This window comes from Humulus lupulus, chromosome X (genome assembly GCF_963169125.1).
Source record: "Humulus lupulus chromosome X, drHumLupu1.1, whole genome shotgun sequence".
NCBI lineage: Eukaryota > Viridiplantae > Streptophyta > Magnoliopsida > Rosales > Cannabaceae > Humulus > Humulus lupulus.
The window spans coordinates 37,157,896-37,170,065 of NC_084802.1; positions in this window are offsets into that span (position 1 = coordinate 37,157,896).

The following is a 12,170-nucleotide window of genomic DNA, read 5'->3' on the forward strand; positions in this document are numbered from 1 at the left end:
ATCCTCACCGTGATGGTCTATCTGAGCACTTCGGAACCCTTTTTCTAATCTAGAGGTATCGAATACATTGATAACTTTTCTTTCCTGATCACTAGGGCCTCTGCCCCTACCTGGTCCAATAAACGGAGGTATCACTGTCTGAGCTCCGCGCTCTCATGCACTCTCCCTCCATATCTCATTTCTTGTGCCCTCGGCAACAAGAGCCCTCCCTACCACCTGAGCATAGGTAGATATTGTTGGGAATTGTGCCCTAAAAGCATATGTAGTAGACATTGTTTTAAGAAATAAATAAATAAATTGAATTTGTTATGCATATATTTTATGGACCATATTATTCTGTGATAATATTAAGTAAATATCTGAAAAATTCCTAAGTTCATATATGTGATCTTAACCACGTATTGGTATGGGAGGATTGTATTTGAGATAAATGAACTTGAATAGTTCGCAGTAAAATAAAGTTATGGAATCTTTAGATTAATTACTGCAAGTATAGTCCACTAGTATTATGAATACATGCGATCTAGATCCAGATTACTAATGTAGTATGACACTTTAGTGAAGGTACTTTATATATTAGAGAATATATAGAACTGGACCAAATATGTTTATTAATACTTAGTTAAATACTGTTTCGAAGTATTAATTAAATATATCAACTGATGATCATATATACAAATAGATCTTAATCCTGAAGTTACTATGAACTCCTATTTATGTTATATGAGTTCTTTGATTCACTCGTTAGGGTTTGTCCGAATGATCAGGCTAGAAACTTTTGTTTTGAGAACTCACTAATGTAAATGGTTGGGGACATAGTATACAGATAAGGAATCTATACCTTCTCGCAAGAGATTGAATAATGGTTCTCTTAAGGGTTGACTTTTGGGACCGAAAGGTTATTGAGCTCAAATTCATAATTTGGTTATGAATTAACCTTCACTAGTAAAGTCGGTAGTACTTAAGGAAACAAGATATAATTAAATGGGTAAAACGATAATATTATTCCCAGTTAATTATGAACCATTATTAGAGGGTTAATTTGTATGTAATGATTATATCAATGGACGCTTTATTGTTATAAAGTACTCGGTAAATGAAATGTCTATAATTACAAGTGTGCAGTCTCATATTTATAGTGGAGTAATCATGAGATTAATAAATTAAGATGATTTAATTAAAGAGTTTAATTAATAATCACAAATTTTTTGGAGTTTTAAATTATAGGTCCCCACAGCGGCTCTATCAACACTATTCAAGGCAAGAGTTTATATAAAGGGTAAAATGGTAAAATGACATATTTAAGAAGAAATTTGTTCTTCGGGTCAAATATGCAATTAAGTGATAATAGTGATTAATTAATTAATTACAAATTAGTTGTAATTATCAAAATTAATTAATAATTAATTATTGTGTAATTTTCAAAATTATATATAAATAATTAATTATAATTTTCAAAATTATAATAAAATAAATATTAAATTTTTCGAAATTAAAATTAGTTTTAATTATTTAGTAGAATTAATTAAATATCTTTATTTGAATGGGAGATAATAATCTGATAAGTTCAAATTGGATTTGAATTTAAAAGATTAATATTTATTCAAATAATTAATTATATGTGATAATTAATTAAAAAGATAGTAGATTCAAATTTGAATTAATTATCAAGTTATTGGATTTTATCTGATAATGTAGTTTGAATAAATAATTGTGGAAAAAAAATCTTGGACCCTATTTTGTAGGGAGCTACACGTACCAAGGAGTCCGAGGGACTCACTTGGGCGTGTAACACAATAAAATGTCAAGATTGGATTTTTCACTTCTATTTAATTAATTAATGGATAAGTCAAAAGTTAGTTTTGATGTTGACATTATTAAAATAATTAAATAATGGTTGAGAAAATAAATCCCCCTATTTTATGGGGTACTGCACGACACACACAGTCTTTAGACTGTGTGTGGCGTGCAGCTATAGAAATCAGGGATTGAATTTTTTCACTTTTATTTATTTAATTAATTAATTAATGAAAAATTCAAAAATATAGTTTTGATATTTTCATTAATAAGATAATTAATTAATTAAAAGATAAATTGTAATTGGTTACATATTTATTTTTTAAATTTAAAATATTTTCTATATAAGTTAGACTTATCAAAAAATAACCATATACTCAATTATTCGCTCTAAAAGAAAAGAACGATATTTTCCATCTCTCATTGAAAAAGTTACAGAGCAAATCTCAGGCCTATTCTCTTGATCTCATGTGTTGAGTACGTCAAGTTGAATAAAAAATATACCATCCTTTATTCTCTAAGTGCCCACACACTTCTTGAGGTGTAGAGAACGTTGTGGAAGATCTTGATGTGAGTACCTGGGAGCAGCTTGGATAGGAAGATCGTTTATTTTACGAAAAGATAACAAGGACACTTGATAGGCATCAAGAGGTATGTTCTTTATTCTTTTATTTTTTATGATTAATGTAATGTATGTATATTAATGGATCCACATATTTAAAAGTAGTTTAAATATGTTACAACATTTTTGTTGTACACTGGGCCAACCCATCACACAATTCCGCTGCGTATTAGGAAACTTGTTCCTAACAAAGATTTCATGTACTGGGGCAATTCTAACGCCCTGAGCTATTCTGAGATTCAATCCCTGGATAAAACGCTCCTCCCGAGCCACATCCGTGGGTATCATATCAAAAGCAAACTTGGCCAACCCATCGAATTTGTTAACATACTCGGTTACTGTTGCATTTCCCCAAACTAGGTTCAGAAATTAATTTTTCGTAGCAGTCTTAACTGCATCATAGTAATATCTTACATTAAACAACTGCTTAAATTCTTTCCAGTTCATTGCAGTTGTATCTCGTGTCTGGGATACCACTTCCCACCACGTTCGAACATCTTCCCGCAACACACATATATAGCACAGATCACCCTATCGTGACCTACCACCCCATACTATCGAGGATGGAACTGATCATGCCCATCCATTGCTCAACTCTGAATGGATCTACGCCTCCCTCAAAAACTAGAGGGTAAAATTCCTGAAATCTTCCACATAGAAATTCCCACTTGTTCTCAATCCTAGGCTGAGCCAATACTGGTGCCACTCCTGGCATAACAAAGGAAGATGTGTTCCCCTGATCTCTTCCTCTTGCCTTTGCAATCCTAATTGGATATCTGTAAACACCTGCTGCCAATTTTGAGGGCCAGGCAGAGGGCTCAGGCACTAGCTGTAATTCCCAGCCTCGGTATAACCACCACCAGGTCCCATTAACTACCTTGGGTTCATAACCTCTGATCTAGTCTGCAATCAATAACTTGACCCATCAAGCATGATGAGCACATTAACAAGCCTTCCCCCATGGGAACAATCACACAACACCACATTCACATACCATTGTAGTGCTAAAAACATGCCCATAACATTCATGCATCAATCCATAACTCCTGCTCTTTCCAACATACATACCATGCTCTCAGCCCCGGCATGGTAATAACACATTCATATATTCACTGAGCAGGTAATCACATAATCATCACATAATCATATCAATAATCAAGGGCTAGGCCCTATCAGAATCTCATGCTTCCTAATAAGGCATGCATGTAAAGCATTTACATCCTATTTAAGTTGTTAAACACATAACCACATAAATAGTTACCATACCCTGAGTGGAACTTGCCCTTAGTGACAAGTGTACATGCCCAGCTTGTCTTTAAGAACCCTTAACCTTGGCTCGCTCTAATACCAAGTTGTAACCCCTACTACCCAGGGACCGTTACACCGTGTATTTTAAATAGTGCTAAACTCGATAAACGTGTCATTTGGCTATATTCGGGTAGCTAAATGTGATTAACGGTTTAGGGTTAAAAAATTTGGTCAAAGATACAAACGTTTCACTAAAAAATTTACTGTATACATGGGATCCCAAAATACATTTAAAAGGTTAACTAAAATAAAAGAGTTACAACCACCCGACCTAAGCAGCAAAATAAGGTTTAACCCTAGTTCCTCTTTAAACCCTCAACCGTGGTGGTCGAGCAGCCACATATGTACACATCATCAACTAAGCTCTCCAACTCAAGGATGGACCAGCTTTCTTTTCCCTTTACCTGCACCACATAGCACCTGTGAGTCGAGGCTCAATAAGAAAACTTAAACATGTTCATAAGCAATTAATAACATGTTACCAAATCATAATAAGCATGCCTAGAAATAATAACCATACTCATGCATGCAGACAAGTACAGATAAATGATTATGGAATCATTCTGGCTCAACGCCCTAGGATATGGGACTAATGAGTCACCATGGGGTCCTGTGCCCTGTTTGTATAACAAGCTTTAGAGCTGATCTAGCGTACTTAGGGCTAAGTTGTCTCCGACCAATAGATCGGTCAAGCGTATGATGTGCTCCTGGTTAGGCTAGATAATATGGACCATCGCTTAGCGCAGTATCGCCCTACTTAACCTAATAAGTCAATGCCTTACGACCAATATTCCGTGTGTTAATGTCATCCTTGACTAATAAGTCAATGCTTTACAACCAGCACTCGCTGTGCTAATGTCGCCCTTGACTAATAAGTCAATACTAGGATATGTGACTATTAAGTCACCTCAGGTCTCTTATCCATATCCTCTATATAAGTGTACTTGACGCTAACCAGCACTCAACGTGCTAAGGTTGTTCTTGACTAATAAGTTAATGCTAGGATATGTGACTATTAAGTCACCTTAGGTCTCTTAGCCATATCCTATGTATAAGCGTACCTGGTGCTGACCAGCACTCAACGTGCTAAGGCCGTTCTTGACTAATAAGTCAATGCTAGGTTATGTGACTATTAAGTCACCCCGGGTCCCTTAGCCCTATCCTCTATATAAGCGTACTTGATGCTTCTGGTTTGCCTAACTAAAACGACCAGTGATATTGCCGCCCTTCACTGATAAGTCAATGCCTTTTGACCAGTGCTCAGCGCTATTGCCAACCTTGACTCATAAGTCAATGCTTTATGACCAGCGATCAGCATTACTGTCGTCCTTGACTAATAAGTCAAGCCTTTCTCAATAAGATAATACAAACAAGCATATATCATATGTCAAATATCCAGATATAAAGCATTCCGCATGCTTAATCAATAATCACAAGCATAATCATAATCATGCATCCATGTACCACATATTGGGTGCAGTTTTCTTACCTTTGGTCCAAGCACATGTTACCAATAAATGATCGTCGAGCATGATCTTGATTTTGAACCTCTGGCGATAATCTAGTCATAACCATAATATATAATCTCGTAAAAAAATGAGTAAATAAAGGCTTTCGAACCGAGTCCTAGCCTCCGGGATGTCGAATCCTACCAAACCGGGTAGTAGGATCGATCCCGAGCCCTTAGATTTAAATTCCCACGACTAAAAACACAACCTAGCCAAAAATTCTCAAGCAGGTCGCGACCTAGTTCTGGGGGTCGCGGCGTGCCTTCCAGACAGACAACCCTCTGCCTGGGCTTCAAGACGTGGGTCGCGACTTGCCCCCTAGAGTTGCGACGCACCCCCCAGGAAGAATCCCTCCTGGTCTTGGGTTCACATAGGTCGCGGCGGCCAAGAACAAGGCTGCGACCCAACTCGAACCTAGCCATTTTCTCTGTTTTTCCAATCTCAAAATCCTCCAAAAACCTACCTGAACATATCCCAATGCTCAAACATCTCAATGGCCTAAAACCATCAAAACCCAAGTCCCAAACCATTCAAAAACTCCTCAAAATATAAAATCCAATTAAAGCTTAAAAACTCAAAAATTCAAAACTTAAAGATTGGATTACCTCTTATTGATTTGTTTCCCAACTATATCATCTGTCTAGCTTCTAATCTTTCCTCGAATCGTTGTCTCTAACCTTGCTTGAATCTGAGTCTTAAAACTCGAGTTTCCTTCGAAAATGCTAACGGGAGTCAAATGAACGAACAGGAGAGAGATAGAACGTACTGAACGTTCTTTTTATTTCTGACAAGTTACTTCGGGCTTAAGTAACCTCAAGCAAATCCCAATGCTCGGGGTCCCAAAAACGCCCCCCGGGGTAAAATAGTCAAAATTCCCAGAATTACCTCCTGATCTCATTAACTCTCAATATATCATCAAATAATCATTTCCAATACCTAGTATCCCAGTAATGTATTAAATACTCAATATACTTATTAACTCACACTGAGTCAAATATGGGTCCTGTTGTGACTTTCCCACTAGCTTGCTCCCTAGGATCGTCTCGTGCCGAGTAACCCAAATATATCCATATAGTAATGTGGTCCCACACATATATCACATATATACCAAATATACCCATAACGGGCCAAATTACGAAAATTGCCCTTTTAATCAGAAATGGGCCCACATGCATATTTAATACACCAAAACATGCATATCAAGTCATATTACAATAGAACCCACATAATCACATACTGATACACATATATATATCACATAATTTCCATAATTTTCCATCCTAGCCCCCTAATCAAGGCCCTAAGCCTTATTAGGTAATTTGGGACGTTATATTTTTCAACTCTAATAACCCATATATATAGTGTAGGCAACATCACTAGTCTAACCAATAGGATTATAGCATTTAAAACACATCCTTTGGAGAATTTTACGTAAACTATACAACCCTCGAAGATTTCCCAGGCGATGCATCCCTTACTAGCAGGCGATGGGGCTTTTGAAGCGTGTCGCATTTAGGCAATGTTACACCACTTAGGGGGCGACGTATCGCCACCCTCTCTGACTTTGAACCACTCTAATGGTCCTAAAATTCTCCAAATGCCACCAAAATTTTTGGGAATGTTTGGATACCTCATTGTATCACTTTAGACCCACAAAAGTCACTTTTAGATGTCTTCTACACAATCTCATGTTTTCACTTCTCTTTAAGTGAAAATCGTTAAGTGTTTTGCACCTCAACGTGTAAACATCTTAACCATTACACTACACTTGCATATGCCAATTGAGCCATCACTCTTCCCTCATTCTTTTCAAACTTCATGTTTGAATCGAATGGTGTATTTGCCTCTTTGATTTTGAGATGACTAAATTTGTCAAGCACTTTCTCGAAATAGTGGGTTTGACTCAATACAAAACCCTCATTATTCCTTCTAACTTTGATACCTAGAATGGTATCCACCTCGCTAAGGTCCTTCAATATAAAGTTAAAATATAGAAACATCTTCGTTTCCATTATTCCTCTCATGTCATTACTCAAAATCAACATATCATTACATATAGACACACTAATATGACATAGTCATCACAAGTCTTAGAGTATAAGCACTTGTTCGCATTGTTGTGTCTAAATCCATATGAAATAATGACTTTATCAAACTTCTCATGTCATTGTTTGGATCTTGTTTCATACCATATAATGATTTGACAAGCCTACACACTTTATGTTGATTTCCTTGAAGAACAAAACCCTCTGGTTGTGTAACGACCCAAAATTACTAATAGGGCTTAAGGGCCTTGATTAGTGTGTCGGGAGGGCATAATTGGTTTATGTGTGATTTACATTATTAAATGCTTGATTATGTGATAAGGATGCTTATATGATTATATGGATATATGAGATGCATGACTATGAGTATTAGTATGCATGTAGGCCCTACTTAGCTTATAGGGGCATATTTGTAATTTTGGTCGTTGAGGGCATAAATATAATTGATTGCGATAAATTGTTGAGACCACATTATTATGTGGATATATTTGCAGTTTGTGACTTGAGGCGATCCTAGTGAGCGGTTTAGCGAAATAGTCACAGCGGGGGTTTATACCCGGTTCGAGGGGAGCCTGGGGGTATTTCTGGGAATTTGGGAAATATATTGGAGACTATTTGACATTGGGAATAATAATTGGTGATTAGTTAAGTGTCGATGTTTAACCGGTAATTATTAGGGACACTCAAGGAATTAGCGGGAATTGGGAACAAATGAGCAAAATGCCCTTGGAATGTTTAAAGGCTTAGGTTTTAATGGGAGGGCAAAATGGTCATTTGATAGTAAGAAGAGGATAAGTGTTATTCTGCCATTTAGCCTTAGTGGAAGTTGTAGATTATGTTGGAAGCTGGAAGAAAAGAAAAGAAGAAGGAAAGAAGAAAAAACAGAACACTTGAGTTACCTCTCTCTTTCTCCCTCACGATTTGCCTATCCCTCACCATTTCTTGTGGACTTTGAAGCTGTAAACTCAGAGGAAGCTCACGCTAAAGCTTGGGGCTTTAGTTCTTGGAGAAGCTAGGAGGTTCAGCTAGAGTTAGTATCCAATTAAGGTAAAATTTACAGAGTTTGGTTTGAATTTAAGTTTTAAATGGAAACCAAGGGGCTTGAGCTTGGGGATTGAGGAGCTAAAGGCTGGAAGGGTACTAAGGGCAACCTAGGATCGAATTCTCCATTAAAGATAAGGATTTTCGGGTTTGATCATTTGAATTTCTGGGTAGTTTCTGGGTTTTTTTGATGAATTTCTTGAGCCTCAATTTCAATTCTTGTTTCTTATGTTTGATGGTGCATGTGGCCAAATTTGATGTTGTTGGGCCATGTGGGATGAGATGTAGTGGATGGTAGGCTCCATTTGAAGTATGGTTGAGGCTTGGAGGGGTTTTAGGGAGTTTTGGCTTGGGAAAATTCAAAGGAAAAAAACTTAGGGTGTTCTGGTGTTGTTAGTAACGTCAGCTTTAGGGCGCTACAGCGCTAGGCCTGGCTTTTCTGGGCGTTTTTGTCTCTGCTTGTAGCGCTGTAGCGCTACCCTGCCTCTAGAATAGGGATTTGGGTATTTTTCTTAGGGTTTTCGCTTGGGGGCTCGGGGGTCGATTCCACCACCCCGTTTGGTGGAATTGGGGCTTCCCGAGGGCTTGGGATTGGACCCGAGGTTAGGTTGCAGAATTGAATGTTAATGAGGGTTCCATGTTACGTTTGTGCCTAGGTGTACGCTAGGGCTCGGACAGGATTGTGCTCTAGGATCATTTCAACTAACCAAAGTGCTCGAAATCAAAGGTAAGAAACTGTACCCGGTTATGTGATTGTATTGAGACTAAGGGTTCCCTATATTTGTATGTGATGTCATGAGATGGTATTATGCCATGGGGACATATGATAAACGACCTAAGAGTGCCGAAATCAATATTTGCGCACAGGGCGCAGCTCGGCCACTGGTTGCTGAGGTTAAGTACATAATCACTAAGCTTGGCCTAAGCGAGCCGGAGTCAATGGGATAATCAGAAGGTGCGGCCTAAGGGCGTCGACCCTGGATTTTGGTGTGATATGTTTATTGTTGTTTAAACTAATGATTGTGACGAGTTTGTTATCTGTATAACTAATTATTGGCTTGTATGTTGGTAACATTGTTTATGTGAGCTATATGACTTGTTGTATGTCTTATTGATGATTTATAAATTATTTGTCTGTTGGTTGTCGCTTATGCTACGCATTATAGTTTTCTTACTGGGCCTTGGCTCACGGGTGCAACGTGGTGCAGGTAAAGGCAATGGCAAGGTGGACCAGTCCTGAGTTGGAGAGCTTTGAGGCTGAATGTATATAGTCAGCTGATCAATCACCATGGCCGAGGAGTGGTACAGAACAGGAGAACCTTAAATGTCTATTTTGCCCTTAGAGAGGCCAGTAGCTGTATATAACCTGGAATTTTTGTAAACTATCTTTTAAACTCTATTTCTTTTGGGATCCCATGTACGAAATGTTTATTTAAATGAAATGTATCTTTTATGACCAAAATCTTTTAACCCTAGTTCAATTATAGTTTCAGTAACACGTTTCTAATTGAATGACTTGATTAGCAAGTCCTGCACCTTTATAAATACACAGTGTAACGGTTCTGGCTATCCAGGGCGTTATAGGTTGTTCCATATAGATCTCCTCCTCTAGATCCTCATTTAGGAATAGCATTTTGACATCCATTTGGTGAACATAAAAGTTATATATAAATGATAAGGCAAATAGCAATCTAATAGAAGTAGTTATTGCTACAGGTGCATAAGTGTCAAAGTAATATATTCTCTCCTTTTGTTTAAATCATTTGGCTACTAATCTAGCCTTAAAGGTTTGTATGATGTCATCGGTATGGCATTTTCTTCTAAATAATCATTTTCACCCAATTGGTTTAGACCCCTTTGAAAGGTCAACCAATTCTCAAATTTGGTTTGACATAATTGAATCAGTTTCATCATTAATTGTCTCCTTCTAAAAAGCGGAGTCCCTTGAGTACATTGCTTCTTTGAAAGTTTTGGGATTATCCTCTATTTGAAGTACTATTGGATATTGCCAAGTCATTTCATCATTATTACCTTCAACAAGGTATAGTGTCTCTATTTGAGAACACTTCTCACTTGATCCCAAGTCTTTGAGCATTTGGCTCCTTCTAGGCAATTGAGGTTGTTCACCAACCATTTTAGGAGTCTCCTCTTGAGGCTCTCTAATTTGAGTTGGTTTTATTAACTTGTTGTCATCGCATGACATGTTCCCAAAGAACTTAAACTCTCTTGATTATATTATCACATCAAACTCCAAGTCTAATAATCTATAAGCTTTGTTATTTTGGGCATAACCCACAAATGAGCATCTTATAGCCCTTGGACCCAACTTGGTCCTTTTAGGATCGGTGTTCTTGCAATAAGCAAGACACCCCCACACTTTAAGATAGCCAATTTTTTGTTTCTTTCCTTTTCAAAACTCATATGGAGAGAGATTATTTTTCTTCATGATAATACGATTTAAAATATGACAAGAGGGTAACAAGGCTTCACCCCACAAACTAAAACTCAATTTTGAATCCAATAGCATAGCATTAATCATCTCAAGAAATACTCTATTTTTCATTTTCGCTATACCATTTTGTTGTGGAGTATAAGGGGTTGTACATTCATGTATTATTCCATGCTCTTCACAAAACAAGTTGAAATCATTTGAAAAATACTCACCACCCCTATCACTTCTAAGCACTTTAATTTTCATTTCTAAAGTATTTTCAATTTCCACTTTGTAAGCTTTAAACACATTAAATGTTTCATATTTATTCTTAATTAAATATACATATGTAAACCTATAACAATCATCTATGAAAGTAATAAAATATCTACTTCCTCCTCTAGTCAACATTCCATTTTAGTTCACATAAGTCACTATATATCAAATCTAACAACTTAAAGTTTCTTTCAACACTTAGAAAATGTTTCTTTACCATCTTAGATTTAATACATAATTCACATTTATCATGCTCAACATTATCACAATCAATCAATCCACATTTAATTGCTCTTTTAATTGTGTTAAATCCTATATGTGCAAGTCTAACATGCCACAAATTAATAGAATTTGAGTCAAGCATATAATAAGAAGAATAGAAAACTTTATTGTTTGAGTTATCAATAGAAGTACAAAGTTTGAACGTGCCATCACAAATATATCCCTTTCCCACAAATACATTTCCTTTGGACAAAGTAAGCTTGCCAGAATCTATCACAACCTTGATTCCCAGTTTGTCAAGCAAATTACCACTCACTAGGTTTCTACTATTTTCTGGTGCATACAAAATATTTGTGAGTAGAACCTTCTTGCTAGAAGTGAAGAACAAATCAATAGTGCCCTTGCATTCAACCTTGGACCTTTTCTCATTGCCCATTTGTATCTCATGCCCTTCCTTTGAAGATTCAAAGGTCTTGAAAATAGATCTATCATAGGTAGCATGAATGGTGGCACGAGTATCATACCACCACCCATTCACCTTTCCATGGATGGCATTGACTTTGCTTAGTGTTGCCACTAGCTTTTCATTGGTTGAGTTGACTCTTGTTTCATTGTTATGGTTCCTCTTGAACTGACAATCTCGAGCAAAATGGCAATTATTGCCACACATAAAGCAAGGTCCCTTGTAACTTTTGAATTCTCCCTCATTCTTCTGGGCCCTAAGAGTTTTTGACCCTTGCCCTTGTTCTTCCCAATTCATTTGCCCTTGTTAGGAAGATTGGCCACCGCATTGGCCTTTGAAGTCTCTCCATTAGACTCGGGATTCCTCCTCAATCCTCGTGTGTTTGAGGATTTCCTCCAATGAAATCTCCTCATTCTTATGAAGGATCTTCTTCCTATAGCCTCTTCAAGATGGGGTA